Source organism: Vigna unguiculata, chromosome 8, assembly GCF_004118075.2.
Source record: "Vigna unguiculata cultivar IT97K-499-35 chromosome 8, ASM411807v1, whole genome shotgun sequence".
Taxonomy (NCBI): domain Eukaryota; kingdom Viridiplantae; phylum Streptophyta; class Magnoliopsida; order Fabales; family Fabaceae; genus Vigna; species Vigna unguiculata.
Genome location: NC_040286.1, coordinates 26741629 through 26749161, shown reverse-complemented (window position 1 = coordinate 26749161; position 7533 = coordinate 26741629). Strand labels below are relative to the sequence as shown.

The 7533-nt window shown below is 29.8% G+C and overlaps 2 non-coding genes across 2 annotated transcripts; both read left to right on the top strand.

Moving 5' to 3' along the window:
• The first annotated feature begins 2155 nt into the window (after window positions 1-2155).
• Window positions 2156-2227, top strand: TRNAK-UUU. Its single transcript has one exon. It is a non-coding gene; the product is annotated as a tRNA-Lys (tRNA).
• A 3809-nt stretch (window positions 2228-6036) lies between these two features.
• Window positions 6037-6118, top strand: TRNAS-UGA. Its single transcript has one exon. It is a non-coding gene; the product is annotated as a tRNA-Ser (tRNA).
• The last annotated feature ends 1415 nt before the right edge of the window (window positions 6119-7533 follow it).

The window sequence follows — 7533 nt, the reverse complement described above, 5'->3', positions numbered from 1 at the left end:
AACTCATCACATGTTCCCAAAACCACAACATGCAATCATCAACATATTACCACCAGTAATATCAAATGGTATGAAATTCTCTCATAACTAACCACTTTACCTTTTTCGCGCAACAACACCTCTTGAAAATGGCATTTCCCTTGCTTTCCATAGACTTGAAAGTAACAAGCCGCAAAGGTCCTAATTTCAGCCAAGATAACAACTCATCACATGTTTCCAAAACCACAACATGCAATCATCAACATATTACCACTAGTAATATCAAATGGTATGACCTTCTCTCATAACCAACCAATTTACCTTTTCCGCGTAATAACACCTCTTGAAAATGGTCTTTCCTTTGCTTTCCATAGACTTGAAAGTAACAACTCTACGCGTTCGACAAAGCCTTAGGTAAGAGCACTCTTTCTAAGCTCATGCCAACGCCTTATGGTTGAAAGAAACCCTTTTACCCTAACTCAACAAAGCCTTGTAGGTAAAAGAACCATCCTGAATTTACGGTTATTAGAGAATTCATATTGTCTCATCACATATGTACACATATCATATCATATCATATCACATAATCAACCATACATCAACTCATCATGTCCAACCATCTAGTATACTACAAAAGGGGACCTATCACAATTTATCACAACAAAAGTATCAACCTAATACAACAAGAAAAATAGTAATAATGCATGGCATATATCTCCAATTACAGAACTTCAAATGAAGATTAAAATGAAAAAATTGAAGAACAATATGTTACCAATCAATTGTTAAAATTCTAGCTCAATCAAACGGTTAACGAATCGGAAAACTCAATTTTACCAAACCTGCGTAGACTAGAAAAATAAACACTTGCTAGAATACAAAAAGAAGTAGATGCAATAGTTTGTGACACATCTCTTAAACTACAGAGCTCCAAAAAAATATCAGTTCAGTCAAAATTAAGAACATGTTACCGATCAACTGTCAAATTTTCAGTTCAATCCAACGGTTAACAAACCGAGAAACTCAATTTTACCAAAATTGTGCAGACTAGAAAAATGCACACTCGCCAAAATATGAAAAACAACATGTAAAACATTATAATTTATGCACAAAGTACCTATTCAACATGCCAAGCATCCAAAACATGCAAAATAAAATGAATTACCAACCATCCATATCATTTCTATTAACCCTAAATCACATACACAACACGAAAACTCTTATACTAACATCCTCATGCTCAAACATACACATCTTGTATCAATTCTTAAAACCACATGAACAATATTACACATGCTTACTTCATGCCTAATAATAAAACTTACCAAGTTCTTTCACAACCTATACTCACATTGTACCATAGCATTATGCATTTACCATTTCATGATATACAATGAAACTTACTCAATTTCCTACTGTCCATACTCACAATGCACCAAACAAAACTGAACTTATAACTTGAACTCATTGTTTTATTACCAATAGTTCCATCATCATACTTACAAAATCAATTCAATCTTAAAAGACCAAACTATACTACTTCTATCACATACCAAGTTTGCACATGAACATGGACAAAAAAAAATTCAATTAACTTACTAGCCATAAGCAATTTTCGCCACCAATAATTTCTCAACACCATTCTCTATTGTCCAAATAAAATACTTTTCCAAAACCACAAAAAAATATTTCATAACAACAATTAAAATTATTCTTCATATCATTATTATATAAACATAAACTTATGCAATTGATGCTCAATCTCAAGATGATCATGAGAACAAAAATCACGTTCTTAATTTATCAAGAGACTGCATATATTTCTTGACACAATACCAAGAAACAATGAGAGCAAGGCTTAGCACCCTTTAACATCAATTTTTTTTCTTCTCTACTGAAAATTTCCGATACACCAATATTTAAAATATAAACACTCCAAATGCACAATCAAGAATAAAACCCACAACCACTAACCCATGACAAGGTTCTAACCAATTGTGATACTCTTCATCTTTGTAGAATGATTTACTTATTAATTTAATTAATATATCTCACATTAAAAGATTTACAAAATCCTTACAAGATTAGACTTTTGAAAAACAAAACAACACACCAAGACTTTTAAATCCAATTTGAACTAAAAATGTAATTATTTTTATTTTGTTAAATGTAACTTGCCGTCTTAGCTCAGTGGTAGAGCGCGTGGCTTTTAACCACGTGGTCGTGGGTTCAATCCCCACAGACGGCGTTAATCATATTCTCTTTTTCAAGTTTTAGCGGCTTTCTTAATTAAAGAAGAGGTCATCTCTCTCCAATTTCAAATTTTGACATGATGAATGAGTTTTATAGATGCTCGATTGACAATGTGTAGAAAATTATATTTTCAAAACAAATCTAAATCATGCTTCCAATCAAGCTATATTCATTCTAACGTCCTAAATAGTTTCAAACACCAAATTACATTACAAAATATCCACCAAACTTAATTTTACATGTTGATCTATAATATGTCCCTACATCACTCAATAACAACATCCAATGTACCAATTTTATACCAACTTCAATACACAACCAAAGATTTCAACTTTCCTCAATATTTCAACCATCCACAACCAATTATGTTATTGTCTAGTTGGTTTCCCTTGTTTGAAAATAACTTGTTTCGCAAAAAAAAAAAAAACTCTAACTCTTAAAATGTTCCCAACTCAATAAATGAAATCTTTAAAATTTTAACCTATAAAATCAATTATTTGTTCATATCACTAGAAAAGTCTCATTACTTAGCTGATTCAAATAAATGAAGTTAAAAAACCCTAACATCAAAATAAAAGAGAAAAGAAATTTAATCTACAATAGAAAAATACCACAACTTACCTAAATCAACATTTTGGTGAGTGGTTTATTCAATGCCATCTACTTAGAAGAGGAATCTAAGTGTAAAAGGGATGAACTCTCAATATTCAATTTTTGAAAAAATGCAGATGATATATCAATTTAGCTTGTGTTTGGATCAAGGGATGATTTGCATGCACAAATGATGTGGGAGGATGAAAGGTGTTTGTTTATGGGCATTTGAAGGTGTTTATGTAGACAAATTGGAAGGGATATAATATATTATCGCAATCGTAATCACGACGGGATAACAAACTGATAAAATAAATATTCTAAAAACAGAGGTTTCAGAGTCGTCTCAATAGTTTATTATGAAAAAATATGGAAAACCATAAAGAAAAAAAAAAGTTTACGAAAACTAGATTTTAGGTCTAGGGATCAGTTATGCGTAGGGAAGGTGTTAACACCCTATAGTCCCTGTCATAAGGTGATACCCTTAATTAAATTTGTAAAAATATACGTGGTTTTCAAAATATTTAATTTCTCCCACAAAAATAATAAAACATTGTTCAAAAAGAAACAATTTTTTGTAGGCTCGGAAAGGATGTATCTTGCTCATACGTGTCTATATTCAGATTGGAGAAATGGTTACGTAGTTCTTTGTGAACGATTTGTTTGAAAATGTTAATATTTTTAATTTTTTTAAAATTTTGTTATATATTTTTATATTATATGTTTGAATTATTTAAAAATTATATATTTTACATTTTTTTGTATTTTTTAAACTATTTAAGAAATAAGTCTCACACAATGCGAGCGGTCAGACAAACACCAAAAAGTAAACAAAAAAGAAAAAAAAACCTTTTTCATTCTTAAGTTTTATATATTTTAAAATTATTGTTAGTTTTCAAATGAACATGTGTGAAAAAGATTAGTAACACACATGGTGTAGTAAGTAATTGACATTATGTGTGTGTAGGGAAGATGATAGTGCAACTAGTACAAAATAAAAACAAGCCCAAAACAACGTAAATCACATTGGGGTGTCAGTTAGTAAAAGATGGGCTACAACGAGTAAGGTAAATAGAGTCCACTACAAACATAGGGTGTTGAATGCCCTAGGACAACTTCTTCTTCCCCAACTTCAAATGAGACCACAATCGAGATGGAAAAAATACCCATGTATGCGGATATCCACAGATAAGATTCGCGACCGATAGTTAGTACCTACGGGTATTTATTATCTGTAGATAACGGGTAGTTTAATATTTCTTTATAAATAGGTCGGGTGCGAGTATCATACTACCGTACCCGCAAATATCCATTACTTGCAAAAATTAAATTTTAATTTATATTTTATTAGGTTAAATTTATATTTTATATATTTTATATTGTTATAATTTTATTTAAAAAATTATAATATATATATATATATATATATATATATATATATATATATATATATATATATATATATATATATATATATACTAGAAACGACATAAATTTCAAAATAATGAAATAAGCTAACCTAAAATCATGCATATGAAAAACAAAATTTTCGGAATGAGGTTTCGTCTTGACATTGTCCACAACACCAATGACATCTAATACAAAACAAATATTTGAAAACTAAGAACATGTAATGACTGATATAGAAAGTCAAATGAAAAACTAAATAAATTAAAATCTGATTTTCCATTCTTCAAACTTACGAACCAACAAATCAGGAAGGAAATTGGAATTAATTACACCTTTAATAAACTTAAACTTGAAAACCTTCATCGATGGTAGGAAGTAATTGCTCTTTAACAGATGTTGCTCTTATAAACAACAACTTAAAAGGGTGATCATATACATAATATTGACCTTGATTTGTTACGAATTTGAAATTATTCATAATGTAAGTCTTTCCCTTGACCAACTTATCTTCCCACAAACCCAAGTCTTCTTTCTTAACCAAGTTAGGAATTATATCTCCCTAAAAACAGAAAGAAATACAATTCAACATTGTCATAAATCAAGTAAACAAAAGAAAACACCTATATTACCTTTTCATCCATTAGAATCATTTCCAAATGGGTATTAGAATAACGATTTTGAATAGACCAAAGATCAGTTGTCCTAACACAAAGCTTAAGAGTCTTTTTCTATTCATCAATCCCACCAATAACATCAACTTTTCGGGCCATCTATAACCAATGTCGTAAAAACAATGTACAAAGTTACATAAATAACAAATATATATTAATATAAATCTACACAAAACAAACTAAGATCAAAATTAACAGTCATATGAATAAACATGCATTATTTTACATTCACAGAGTACCGATTCATCTTCAAAGTTGAACAAATAAGGGAAAATGTCATACAGAGCTAAAACAAAACACAATACAAACCAAAAAAATGGATACAAAACTAAAAATACAAAAAGTAACAACTAAATAAACCAAGAAAAAATATGTTCTTTCATTCAACAAAGAAAAAAAAACAAAAAATTTAACTTCAAATAAACCTAACATAAAATATAACAAAATAAATTGACAAAAGAACAACAAACTTTATAAAGAATATAAAAAAGGAAACTCAAACAAAGAAAAATTACGTAAACAAAAACAATTACGGGAAACAATAACACAAAACCAAAAGAATGAACAATACAAACAAACTGATTAAAAACAACAATGAAATAAAGTAAGAAGAATACAATCAGATTTCAAGTTTGGAAAGATACTCAAAAATATAACAACAAAATGAAAAAAAAAATTACCTAAAACAAAGCAAAACAATCTCAACACATGGAAAGCACCAAAAATGAAAACCACAATGAAAATTTGATTTGGAGAAACACACCAGATGAATCTATAATCTTCCAAGCTTCCAATAGCAAAGATACGTTAATCAATCAATCACAAGATCAATGAACAACATAGATGAGCAGGAAACGTAATTTTAGAGTATAACCCATCAATTAGAATGATGAGCTTCAAGAGTTTAGGGGTAAAACGGGAACTACGTTCATGGGCTGGAAAAAGATAGCAAAACCATTAAATGGGACATATGTAAAATTGTCAATAAGGGGTGTTTATGTAAAATCGATGGATGTGAATTTGTATAGATTGTTATAGATATAATCAAACTGCTTTAATAATATATATTAATACGATGATAATAATAATGCTAATTAAATAGTTATCCTTAATAGTTATCACTTACCAAAGTGTCGATATGTCCGAGTGGTTAAGGAGACAGACTTGAAATCTGTTGGGCTATGCTCGCGTAGGTTTGAACCCTGCTGTCGACGATATTTTATCTATGCTCATGTTCATAGAGACTAGCGAACACAAATATATGTGCGGGTATCCACGGGTACCTGTGGGTTTTAAAAAATTCTGCGAATATGGCCCCCTAAATTTTTTTTATATTTATATTCATAGATGAGGAAAAGATTTTTTTTTTCAAATTTATTTTTAAATTTTACCTTTTAAATATTTTTTAAATAAAAGTAATTATTTTATTTATATTATTTTTTAATCAATTATTTGTTTAATTTAACTATTTTTTTATTTGATTATTTTTTAAATTTAAACATTATAAATGAAAATTAATTATAAGAAAATAAAAATAATTTTATATTTAATTTATAATTATAATAATAATTATTATTATAATTTTATTACTTTTTATTATCATAAAAAAATTAAATACAATGTTTTAGTAGTTTATATAAAAATTTTGGAATTACTCTTTTGGTTCTTATTTTCGTTCAAAAATAACAAGTTAATCCTCTTGTTTTTTTAAGTCTTAATTTTGTCCTGATTTTCACAAATGATATAATTTTGTCATTTTTTTTTCATTAAATTTCTTGAATCGGACCAAGGTTTTTTCATCAAAATTGAAGTTGTCAATAAGAATGGTTTGCTTTGTTGGTGTAATAGACATAATCCTAGTGTCAATTTTGATGAAAATTTCTTGCTCCGCTGAAGAAATTTAACGAAAAAGATCAAATTGCATCAATTTTTAAAAAATCAAAACCAATTGAGATTAAAAAGCACAAGAGGATTAACTTCACATTTTTGAACTAAAAAATGTACCAGTAGAGTAATTCAACCAAAATTTGGGCACCCCCAAAATATTGGTTTAAGATCCGTGACTGCACCGATGCCACCCTTTTTGCTTTCTCCTTCCCATAATATTTCATGATAGGAACCATTGTCGTGCATTGTCAATGGTTTCCCTTTCGGTAGGTTGCACAAATGCCCTTGCAGCCAACCCTTGGCCATTGCCCACTACTACTGGTGCATTGTGTGACGTGTCTACCAGCACCACCAAAGCCACCTACACCACCGCGTCCTTTGTTCGAGCCTCTAACTCACCAGTGACAATGGTTTCTCCTCTTTCCTATCTCCCTGTTCCGATTTGGTATTGGTTGGTGACCATGGGTGTTGATGTGTTTGGTGTTTTTTGGGTGCAGGTTGAAGAAACATCGGTGTCGTGACGTTGAGGGTGTAAGACCCAGGAAATTTAAATAATTAAATTAATAATTATTTAATAAATGCGGTAGGGGAAGCCTTTATGGCACTTAGTGTTAATTGTTGTGACGTGGAAAAGTACCAGCTTAAGTGGTTGAGAGTACTTTGGTTGTGGTGAGAGGACTTGGGTTTGAGTCCTATGTATGCCTTTGTGTGTTATTTTAATTTATACATTATTTTGTTAGTA